Source organism: Vombatus ursinus, unplaced genomic scaffold, assembly GCF_900497805.2.
Source record: "Vombatus ursinus unplaced genomic scaffold, bare-nosed wombat genome assembly UNPS02009062.1, whole genome shotgun sequence".
NCBI classification, from domain to species: domain Eukaryota; kingdom Metazoa; phylum Chordata; class Mammalia; order Diprotodontia; family Vombatidae; genus Vombatus; species Vombatus ursinus.
The window spans coordinates 9,876,212-9,889,316 of record NW_020948840.1 but is presented as its reverse complement, the minus strand read 5'-3'; positions in this window follow the sequence as shown (position 1 = coordinate 9,889,316).

Genomic DNA, 13,105 nt, shown 5'->3' with positions numbered 1-13,105 from the left:
TTCCACTCATATCTCTTTATCCTAGAAAGAATTTTTACAGTTAATGAAAAAAATAGGACAAGTTACATTCTGAGTAATTAGATAATAATTGTATTCACTTAAATAAATAAGAGTATCCACCTGCCATTAAATTCTCATTCACTTGCATGAACCCATCTATTTATTCAGCAAAGCACTGGTATTTGAAGTTGAACTTTCTAGATAAAGGATTGCTTTATAATTATATTGTAATATATGCTGATTAATTTTGAAAAGCTTCAATATTGAAACTCAAGAAGAAGATTTGCAAGTTCTCAGTTGCGAATTTTCATTTTCACCCCAGTTCAAACTGTGATTGCTGATAACTCCCTTCCCAGACCAAAATTAAATGGGATAATTTCAAAGCTTAAAATAATCTCCCCTCATTCCAACAAATCAGTTGACAATTTCGTTTTATTGGTGTCAATGAGCTGTCTCTATTCTTTGGGGATGAATTAAACAGCTCACCTTTAAGCTACATTTAAGGTTCACTATCAAGTGTCAGGGGCAATTAGGTGGCACAGTGGACAGAGTACCAGCCCTGAAGTCAGGAAGACCTACATTCAAATCTGACCTGTATGACACAGGGCAAGTCACTTAACCCTGTTTGCCTCAGTTTACTCATCTGTAAAATTATCTGGAAAAGGAAATGGCAAACTACTCCAGTATCTTTGCAAAGTGTGAATATTGGGGGTAAGATGGAATAGAAAATGGGATATATTTTCTTCCATTGGCAACAGTCATTACTGTACCTTTCCTCATGGTCCTTTGGATGTAGGGGATTCAACTACTTTCATATGATGTTGTGTGGAATGGTATGTCCCTCCTCTTGGTATAGCTATACACATGTCAGGACTCTCTATACTACCAACAATTCCTGTCAGACTGCCATTTACAATACTTAACTATTACTCTGCTCCCATTCCTAAATTTGCAGGAGGCAAAGTTGTCATAGTTATAACCCAGTTACCACCTGTCCAAACTATTGCAATAGATTCCTTACTGCTATCCCCCTCCTACCATGATCTCCACTTTCTAAAGCATCCTTTATACTATTACCAGAATCATAACAGATTCTATGAATAATATAACTGTTATAAAATAAATAATATAGTAATAATATGAATATTATAAAATAAAATAACTATTATAAATCTCAAAATTTGTCCCCTGGCATTCAAGCAGGTCCCTAGTCTTCCACAACCTTAATTTTCTAGACCCCTCAAACTATGGTTTCCAAAGTACTCTCTGTTCAACCTATTTTTTCCTCTAATAACTTTGTGGTTTTTGCTTTGCCTGATATGTTCTTCACCTCCACTCTTGACCTGATAAATATCCATCCGTCCTTTAAAATCTATCCCAGAATTTGAGTTCTCTCTGAAGTCTTCCTTGATTACCATATCAGTAACAATCTTCCACTTCTGATATAATAGTCATTTGTGTACTAACTTAATGGTTTTCTCAAGTAACATTATGTTTGTAGGTTCATTGTCTGTGTATATCATAATATTCTGGTAAGTGATGAGCATTATAAGTAAAAGTACTGCCTCTTATAAAAATGGTTTAATTCCTCCAAATCTGTCACTATACTCTGCACATATTAAATATTTGAAACAAGTTTGTTAAGTTTTAACCTGTGGATAAAAATCATACATATATGTATGCATATATATACACATATGTGTGTGTATACATATATGGGTGTGCATATATATAAATATATTTATTTATATATATATGTATATTTATATATATATGCACACACATATTTATACATACATACACATGGTTTCTTTTACCTAGAAATAACATAGAAATAATGAATTATATGTTACAACTGTTGCCTTTAAAATACTTTTCCTTACTCAAAACAATTTTATATTTCTGGTATACAACAACAAATTAGTGGAGTAAATCACTGGAAATACATTTATATTAGAACAATATTTATTAGTTTTTTTAATGTGTACAAAAATCATCTAGTGCATATGTTGTTACTATATGGGCAATTCTATCTAAATTGTAATCATAATATTATTGATTTTGATAATGATAGTAACAATAAACTTAATAAGTGCTAGTAAATCAAATGTATATTTTTAAAGGACAATTATCCTGGAGAATACAAGAGCAAATATAAGAGTGAGATATAAGTGGGAACAATTCAATAACATTAATTCAATATGTTATTGATACAAATTAAGTGTCAGTGGATTGATCATTGGACTGTGTAGATGGCAAGATCTGATTCAAATCTAGCCTCAGAAGCTTATTAGCTATATTATTCTAACAAATCATTCAACTTCTCATTCTGCCTTAGTTTTCTCATATGTAAAATGTGTAATAATATAGTCTACCCCCAGTATTTTGTAAGTATAAAGTGACATATTTGTAAAGCACTTTATAAACCTTAAAGTTGTAAATAAATGCTAGTTAAACATTATTAGTGATTCCTGTTGAGAACAACATGCATTAATAAAATGAATGAACTTTTATGTTTAGTTCTGTTTTAACACAAACATAAATTAATAAAATACTGAAAATTGATTGACATCATTATCATTGTTTACCATCTTACCAGAGAATGAGAAAATTGTCTAAAGCAACAGAAAAAAAATAGAAGTGAAAAATAAAATCATCAGGGCTTTTGTGGAAAGGCATTGTGATTGCTTTGTTTTGAAAAGGATACACTAACTCCCATAGTATTTAATGCCCTTTTTAAATTTATTTTCCTAAGAAGTGGTTTTAGCATAAGATACAAATAGATTCAAAAAAAAGTTTGGAGGCATCATGATACACTTAACCTTTAAAGTTAATATCAGTAAAGATAAACATGCTTTCTTTTTAACATGTCCCTGCAGGTTGTGATTGACAACCTAGTGTTGGACTAGAAGGATTATGGGTTTTAGTGAATAATAGCTTTATTTTTATAAAAAAAAAAGTCTCAAGATTAGACTTCCAGGAAGCAAGATGTTAGAGTAATCAGTAAATCCCTGTAAGTCTCCCATATCTACCTCCAAATAACCATAAAATAGCACCCCAATACAAATCCTGTAACATTAGAACCAGCAAAAAGATGAGGTGAAACAACTTTTTAGCCTGAGAAACTTGGAAGATCAGCAGAAAAGGTCCATCTCAGTTGGATAAAAGGGGAGCATATTCCAGGACAGGAAGCTTCACAGCAAGCCAGCAGCAAGCCCAACCTCAAAAAAAAAAGAGTTAGATCTTGAGCCCCAGTAAAGAAAAGCAGGCAAATGCCAACACCTGGACCCCTACGTGCCTCAGCATAACATGGACTGGCAGACTCCAGCTCTGAGAACTATCACATGTTTCAGCATAGCCCTAAGCAAACAGACATCCTTCAGCAGCCAGTACCCATGTGTGTCAGTGTAGCCCCAGGCAAACAGGAATCTTCCAGCATGAAAAGAAAGTAGGACAGACCTCTGCATACTTCAATGTAGCCCTAGAGAAATACAGAAACACCCCAATGGGCCTCAGCCCATACCAGACACCAGCACAAAGATGCTAGCACAGCACCATTTAAGCTGCCAGACTCCTATAGCCTCCAGCAATGCCAACCACACCCTACCCCACAGTACCTTGGGGCAACATCAATACAGCACCATGTAAATAGCCAGGGCCTACAACCACTGCAGAAGAAGCCTGAGACAGGGCCCCTTCTACAGCAGAAGCAGAACTCAAATTAAAAAAAAGGAAGAAGGCCAAAGAATGAGTAAAAATATCTGACCATAGAAAGTTATTATGGTGAGAGTGAAGACCAAGACACAAACTCAGAAGAGGAAAACAATATCAAAAGACCTAGTTGCAAAACTTCAAAGAAAAATGGGAAGTGGTCTCAAGCCCAGAAAGAACTTTTAAGCTCAAAAAGGATCTTAAAAATCATATGAGAGGTAGAATAAAAAAATAGGAAATGAAATGAGATTGATGTAAAATAATTATGGAAAAAAGAGTCAATAGCTTGGAAAACTAAGTAAAAAGTAGAATTGGCCAAAGGGAAAAGGAGATACAAAAATCCACTAAAGAAAACAACTCCTTAAAGGTACCAAATTGGCCAAATAAAAAGAAACACCTTAGAAGTTAGAATTGGGCAAGTGGAAACTAATGACTCTATGAAACATCATGAATCAATTAAATACATTCAAAAGAATAAAAAAAATGAAGGTCCTATAAAATACCTCATGGAAAAAAAAATCTGACCTGAAAAACTGAACCAGGAGAGACAATATCAGAGTCCTTGGACTACCTGAAAGCCATAATCAAAAGGAGGACCTAGACATCATCTTTCAAGAAATTATCAAGGAAAACTGCCCTGATATCCTGTAAGCAGAGGGCAAAATAGGCATTGAAAGAATCCTGTCATCACCTCAGGAAAGAGATCCCCAGATAAGAACTCTAAGGAACACTATAGCCAAATTTCAGAACTATTAGGTAAAGGAGGAAAAAAAGTATATACTACACAAGGCCAGAAAGAAACAATTCAAATATTGGGGAATGATAATCAGGATTACACAGGGAATAGGCAGCTGTAGTATTAAAGGATATTAGACCATGGAACATGATACTCTGGAAGGCAAAGGAGCTATGACTAGACCAAGAATCATATACTGGGAAAATTAAACATAATACATAAAGGGAGAGAGCATTCTGGGAAGATGGTGGTGTAGGTCAGAAAATTCTAACCTCTCCAGATTTCTTCCACAAATAAGACAAAAGATGACCTCAGAGCAAAAGTTGGGGCAAAACACAGGTTTGCCTGGGATAACAGGAGAAGATCTGAGATTTGGTCCCTGCGCACTATAAGCACCTCCAGGCTAGTTCTGCTGAAACAGCAAGTAGCGAGCCCTTAGGATGGCTGGGTTAGGAGGTAGGCTCAGCCCTAGCCACAGTAATTTTACCTCCTGGACAGTGTGGAGAGTTGGACATCTGAGCAGTGAAAGATTGAGGAAGTATTTGCTGATAAGGGATGTCAGGACTAGCTGTGTTGCTGATACATGGCCCTGGGTGAGAAGGAATCAGCATAGGCCTGTGGGATGGGGATGCTGCTTGGCTGTGGGCACTTACAAGAGGGTGGAATTCTTGGTTTCAGTTCTAGGCCAGAGGGGAAAAATGAAGGAAGATATGAGGTCAGAGAAACCATCCACCATACCCCAGGACTAGAGGTGATTACAATAATAAGTTACTATAAATTAAAAAAAATAAAGAGCAGTCAAAGGAGAAAGAATCCAACCATAGAAAGTTACTATGGGAATAGCGAAGACCAGGGTTTATTGTCAGAGGAGGATATTGAAGCAAAATAAGCCTCTTCTACCCCCCAAAGAGTAAAGTCAAATGATCACTTATCCAAAAATAATTCATAAAATAATTAAAAAAAAAAACTTTAAAAATCCAATGAAAGAGATTGAGGAAACAAAAAAAAAATAAGAACAATACAAGAAAAACAAGAAGATTATGAAAAGAAAGTCAACCAACTAGAAAAGGAGATTCAAAAACTTAAGGGAAGAAAATGACTTCGTGAAAATTAGAATTGGGCAACCGAAAGCCAGCAAAGTTACAGATGAAGAAATAATAAAATAAAATATAAAGAATGAAAAAATAGAAGAAAAAGTGAAATATCTCATAACAAAAAACAACTGATCTGGAAAACAGATCAAGAAGAGAAAACATAGGAATAATTGGATTACCTGAAAGCTATAATCAAAAAAATAATGTTATGCAATAATAAAAGAAATAATTAAAGAAAAATGTCATGGAGGGGAAAGTAGAAATAGGAAAAAAAACCCACCAATCACCACCTGAAAGAGATCTTATGAGGAAAACCTAAAAGAATGTCATAGCTAGATTACAAAACCCTCAGCTCAAGGAGAAAATATTATAAGCAACAAGAAAAGAAATTCAAATATGGTGGAGCCACAATTAGACCCACACAAGACATAGCAGCAGTAAAAAAAACCACAGGTCTTAGAACACTATGTATTGAAGAATAAAAGAACTGGGGTGATGGCCAAAAATACCATACCCAGCAAAGTTAAGATAATACTGAATAAAAAAAATACATTCCATGAATTTCCAGACTTTCAGGATTTTGTTGCAAAAAGATCTGAAATTAATAGAAAATTTAACATACAAGATCCAAGAGAAATATGAGGTAAACATCAAAGACTTATTACAAGGGACTCAATAAGGACAGAATTTACTTTTTATATGAGGAAATGAAATCGTATGTCTAAGATTGTTATTAGTAATTAGATAGTGTGAATGAAAGATTGAGGTAGAGCTGAAAATGATGTGATACTAAAAAGTAAATCTTCTAGGAAAAGGTAAAAAGAGTAATTATTTTATATAAATGAAGTGTGTGAGGATAGATGAAGAGGATAGCAGGTAATTCTGAAACCCTATTCACATAGGAAATGAGTTAAAGTGGGAATAATACACACACACACACATACATACATACAGGCATATATATAGGCATAAAAGTCTTCTAAATTCAGAAAGAAATAAAAGACTAATGGGATGGGGGGAGGGTGAGGGGGATTTCAGGGTGGGGCAGAGGATAAGGGAAGAATCTTTAGTAGAGGAATAGGTTAAGTAATAGGAAGGCAAGATAATGGGTAGAAGTAAAGTAGAGGAATCAGGAGGGATTAGAAATAGGAGATATACACAAACAAAATAAAGATCAGGAGTAGAATTTATTAAGAAAAAAAGCAGGGTTAGTAATCATGATCTCAGACAAAATTAAAGCTAAAATAGATTTAATCAAAAGAGAAAAACAGGAAAAGTGTGCTATATTTTCACCATGTATGTACATATAGACATATAAGAATATACACAGACAGAAGGTCTAGATATGAACTGGATTTAAGGGAATGACACAAAAAAAGATAAGGCATGAGAAAGAGGAATACAATGGATACAGAAGGAAGGCAGAGGTAGAATGGAGTAAATTATTTCAAATGATGAGACGTGAAGGACATATTACAGTGGAGTGTAAGACAGGAGAGTGAGTGATGAGCATTACTTGAACCTTAATCTCATCAGTATTGGCTGAGAGAGGGAATAACATACATAATCAGTTGAATATAGAAATCTATATTACTTAACAAGGAAGTAGTAGGGGAAGAGATCAAGTAAAGGGATGGGTTTGAGGACTGACAAAAGGGAGGAAAGATAATGGGAGGTTGCAAACAGAAGCCAACCACTGGTGAGGAGGGAAAGAGTCAAAAGAGAAAGAGGACAGACAGGAGGAAAAATAGGGTGGAGGGAAATACACAAGTAGTAATCACAACTGTAATGTGAATGAGATGAACTCTTGGATAAAATGGAAACAGATAACGAAGTGGATCAAAAACTAGAGTGCTACAATATATTGTTTACAAGAAACACACTTGAAGCAGAGAGACACACAGAGAGTAAAAGTAAGGGGCTGGAGCCAGAATTTATTATGCTTCAGCTAAAGTTAAATAAATAAATGAATAAATAAATAAAAGAAAAAATTACAGAAAAATATGGGTAGGAATCCTGATCTTAGAAAAAGTAAGAGCAAAAATAGACATAATTAAGAGATAAAGAAGGAAACTATATCTTGCTAAAAAGTATCATAGGTATCATACACAATATCATAAAAAGTATCATAGATGATGAAGCAAATTTGGATGCCACACCACTTGGTGCATATATGCACCAAGTGGTATGGCATCCAAATTTATAAGTAAGAATTTAAGTGACTTACAGGAAGAATTAGACAGCAACACTATACTAATGGGGGACCTCAACTGTCCCCTCTCAGAACTCATTAAATCCAACCAAAGAATAAACAAGAAAGAACTAAGGAGGTAAATAGAATATCAGAAAAGTTAGATGTGAAAGACCTTTGTCAAGATTTAGACATAAAAGGTGATACCATAAGCAAACTAGAAGAACAAGGAATAATCTACCTGTCAGATCTATGGGGAGAGAAAGAATTCATGACCAAACAAGAAAGGTAGAATTACAAAATGTAAAATAGATAATTTTTATTATATTAAATTAAAAATCTTTTATACAAACAAAACCAATGCAACCAAGATTAGAAAGAAAGCAGAAAGCTGGGAAACAATCTTTACAACAAGCCTCTCTAATAAAGGCCTGAAATACATAAAGAACTGAGTCAAATTTATAAGAATACATGCCATTCCCCAATTGATAATGAAGGATAGGAACAAACAGCTTTCAGATGAAGAAATCAAAACTATCTACAGGCATATGAAGAAGTACTCAAATAACTTTTGACTAGAGAAATGCAAATTAAAACAACTTTGAGGTACCACTTCCCACCTATCAGACTGGCTAATATGACAGAAAAGGAAAATGATAAATGTTGGAGAGGATGTAGGAAAACTGGGACACTGATGCACACTATTGGTGAAGTTGTGAACTGATCCAACCATTCTGGAAAGCAATTTAGAACAAGGACCAAAGGACAACCAAACTGTGCATACCCTTTGATCCAGCAATACCACTACCAGGTGTGTATCCCCAAAAGATCATATAAAAAGGTAAAGGACCTACATGTACAAAAAATATTTATAGAAGCCTTTTTCTTTTTTTATCACAGTTTTATTTTAATTTTTAATTTTAACATGTGTTTTTAAAACTTTGGGTTACAAATTTTCTCCCTTCCTCCCTCCCCAACCACCCTCATTGAAAAGGCAAGCATCTCAATACAGGTTATAGATGTGTAGTCATGCAAAATACTTCCATAGTAGTCATGTTGTGAAAAACAAAGTATATTTCCCTTCATCCTATCCTACCCCCTGTTTATTCTATTCTCTCTTTTGACCCTGTCCTTACTTAGAAGTGTTTACTTTTGATTATCCTCTACCCCAATCTGCCCTTCCCTCTATCAACTCCCTGCTCTCTTGTCCCCTTCCACCCCTTATTTTCCTGTAGGGTAAGATAGATTTCCATTCCCCATTGTGTATGTTTTTCCCTCCTTAAGCCTAATCCTATGAGAATAAGATTCACTCATTCCCTCTCACCTTCCCCCATTTCCCCTCCACTGTAAAAGCCTTTTCTTGTCTGTTTCATGTGAGATAATTTACCCCATTCTACTTTTCCCTTTCTCCTTCTCCCAGTATAATCCTTTCTCACCTCTTAATTTTATTTTCCAGATATCACCCCTTCATCTTCAACTCACCCTGTGTCCTCTATCTATCTCTTTATCTATACGTACATATAATTTTTCCATCCCACTACCCTAATACTAACAAAGGACTCATGAGTTACAAATATCATCTTTCCCTGTAGGAATGTAAACAGTTTGACCTTAATAAGTCTCTTATGATTTCTCTTTCTTGTATACCTTTTCCATGTTTCACTTGAGTCTTGTATTTGAAAGTCAAATTTTCTATTCGGCTCTGTTCTTTTCCTCAGGAATGCTTGAAAGTCCCCTATTTCACTGAATGACCATTTTTTACCCTGACGGATTATACTCAGTTTTGCTGGGTAGGTGATTCTGTGTTGTAATCTTATCTCCTTTTCCCTCCAGAATATTATATTCCAAGCCCTGTGGTCTCTTAATGTCAAAGCTGCTAAATCTTGTGTTACCCTGATTGTGTTTCCACAATACTTGAATTGTTTCTTTCTGTCTGCCTGCGATATTTTTTCCTTGACCTGGGAATTCTGGAATTTGGCTACAATATTCCTAGGAGTTTTCCTTTGGGTCTCTCTTTCAGCAGGTGATCAGTGGATTCTTTCAATTTCTATTTTGCCCTCTGCTTCTAAATTATCAGGGCAGTTTTCCTTGATAATTTCTTGAATGATGATGTCTAGGCTCTTTTTTTGATCATGGCTTTCAGAGAGTCCAATAATTTTTAAGTTATCTCTCCTGGATCTATTTTCCAGGTCAATTGTTTTTCCAATGAGATATTTCACATTCTCTTCTATTTTTTTTTTCATTTTTTTTGGATTAGTGTTACAGTGCCTTGATTTCTCAAATTGTCACTCACTTCCAATAGCTCCATTCTAATTTTTAAGGGAGTATTTTCTTCAGTAAGCTTTTGGGCTTCCTTTTCCATCTAGCCAATTTTGCTTTTTAGGGCATTCTTCTCCTCATTGGCTTTTTGAATCTCTTTTGCCATTTGGGTTAGGCTATTGTTTAAGGTGTTATTTTCTTCAGTATTATTTTAGGTCTTCTTTTAGCAAGCAGTTGGCTTGTTTTTCATTATTTTCTTGCATCATTCTTAGTTTTTCCTCTACTTCTCTTACTTGCTTCTCAAAATCCTTTTTGAGCTCTTCCATGGCCTCAGACCAATTCATATTTTTCTTGGAGGCTTTGGATGTAGGAGCTTTGGCTTCCTTATCTTCTTCTGGTTGTATGTTTCCATCTTCTTTGTCAGGAAAGTAAGATAATATAGTCTGACTCTTTTTGTGCTGCTGCTCATGACCCTGGCCAATTACTTGAGTTATAAACTATTTGTTAAAGTAGAGGTCTGTTTCCAGTGTGGAGAATATACTGTCCCAAGCTTCAGGGGTTTTGTGCAGCTATTCTCAGAGATACTTCTAGGGACCTGTAAATTTTCAGTTCTTTCAAGGTGGTATGATCAAGGGTGAGGTGTTTACTTCTTTCCTGGCCTGTGCTCTGGTCTATGAATGACCACAAGCACTCTTTTCTGCCTTGGAACTGTGAGGAGGATTTCCTCTCCACCACCACTACAAGCTCCACCTTACCAGCCCTCCTCCTCACCCCGGGACTGCCACCCAGAACTGTGACCCAGATCCAAGCAAGGGCAAAGCAAGAGAATCTTCAGTCAGCAAAAAGACCCCTGCAATCTCCCTCTGCTCATTCATTCAGTTCCCCTTCAGTCTGTGGGCCAGAAGTTCCTGAGGCAGTGCCACCCCTGGGTTGCACTCTAGGACTAGAGCTGGGACCAAACTTCTCTCTCACCACCACAGTAGCAGACTTTTCTTACTGATCTTCTAAGTTGTCTTTGGCATGCATGGTTTGAGAAGTCTGGAAACCACCCCAGCTGCCTGTGATTCAGTCCTCTGAGGCCTACTCCAGGTTCACTGAGGCCTGGTCTTTGATTGTGTACCCACACTGAATTGCAATCCTCTCCCAGTCAGGAATGAGAGACCTTTCTGATCAACCATCCAGGTTGTCTTGGGCTGGAAATTTGTTTCACTCTGTCTTTTTGTGGGTTCTGCTTCTTTAGAATTTGTTTAGAGCCATTTTTTATAGGCATGTGGAGGGGTTTATGGGAGAGTTCAAGCAAGTCATTGCTTTTGCTACACCATCTTGGCTCTACCTAGAAGCCTTTTTCAAGGTGGCAAAATATTGGAAACTGAAAGGATACCAATCAGTTGAGGAATAGCTGAAGAAGATGTGCTATATGAATGCAATGGAATACTGTTGTGGAAAAAGAAATGTTAAACATGCAGATTTCAGAAAAACCTGGAAACACATAGAAACTATTGCAAAATGAAATGATCAGAACCAGAAAATCATTGTTCATAATGTCAGCAATATTGTGTCATGATCAGCTATGAATGACTCAGCTTTTCTTGACAACATAATTATCCAAGACAAATAAATACAAAGGAGTCATGAAGGATGATGATGTCCACATCCAGATAAAGAACTAATGAATTCTGAATGCAGATCAAGGCATATTTTTTTTTATTTACTTTATTCTTTCTCATGTTATTTTTTTCTTTTGATCTGTTTTTTCTTCCATAACTGTGATTAATATGGAATTTTTTATATGATAACACATGTATAAACTATATCAAGCTGCCTACAATTTTCAGGAGAGGGGAGGGAGGGAGTAAAATTTGGAATTCAAAATCTTGTAAAAATGAATGCTAATTTTTTTCTTGACATCTAAATAGAGAAAAAAATAAAATGCTATTTTAAAAAAGTCTCATTACTCTCATCTTATTTCTAGAAATGTAAAGCTCATAAGCCTGTCATCAAGTATCCTTTCAGTTTTAATATTTTCAGGAGTTATTTGGAGGATTTCTGTAAAGATGACAGAGGAAGAAAATTGTTTATACTCACTAACATTTATCACCTAAACATCAAGAAATATGCCAAAAAGGAACAATTCTTAAAAAAAAGAAGTAAAAGATAGACATCATAAGAACAACCTCATGGAAAAAAAGTGATGAAACATAAAAAATAGTAAAAAAGAAAAAAGAGATGCTAAAGAAAGAAGATATATTTAAGATTTAAAGAAAGCATGGCAAAATTTCTAGAAAATAAAGTTAAAGCTCAAGATATTCTCCTATCTTATGGAGATTTTTTGGAAACAAAATTAGACTCTCTTTTAAAATTAAATTTGGGGGAAGCTAGCTGGTGCAGTGAATAAATCTCTGGCCTTGGATAGATTTAAGGCCTTGGATTCAGGAGGACCTGAGTTCAAATCTGGCCTCAGGCACTTGACACTTACTAGCTGTGTGACCCTAGGCAAGCCACTTAACCCTAATTGCTTCACCAAAAGCAAAAACAAAATTAAATTTGAATGATAGATATGTCTTCAAATTGGTTGTGAAATTAATTAAAATAATTATATTAAAAAGTAGGGGAATATAGATGGGAATAGAGCTTTCATTATTTCAGAGCCCCTATCTTAGTTTGTTTTACCATATCAATAAATATTTATTGAATTTTATGGAAAGACAACCAGCAAAATGTATTAGATTAAGTGGTAAAATAAAAACAAAACAAAACAAAACAAAACAATGGGGATACTGATCAAATAGACAGGTAGATTCAAAATTTGCAGATGCAGAGGCGGAATAAAATAGAAAGAAATCAGATCACTTGAAACCATTATAGGCAAAATCTGCTGAACTCCAAGGTGGAGTATGATGGGACAATCAGATATTTCAGATGTTCTGAAAAATAGAATGAAATATAATACTTGAATATGTTATTTCAGTAAACTATACATGTCAGCTATTAAGAAGTATTAGAAAACTAGCACAATTACGTCTGAGTAAAATATAGATGGATCAAATATATACAACACAAGCAAGGAGGAATACAAAGTTCAACTAATTCAAAAATAATGTTGTTACCCTTCAG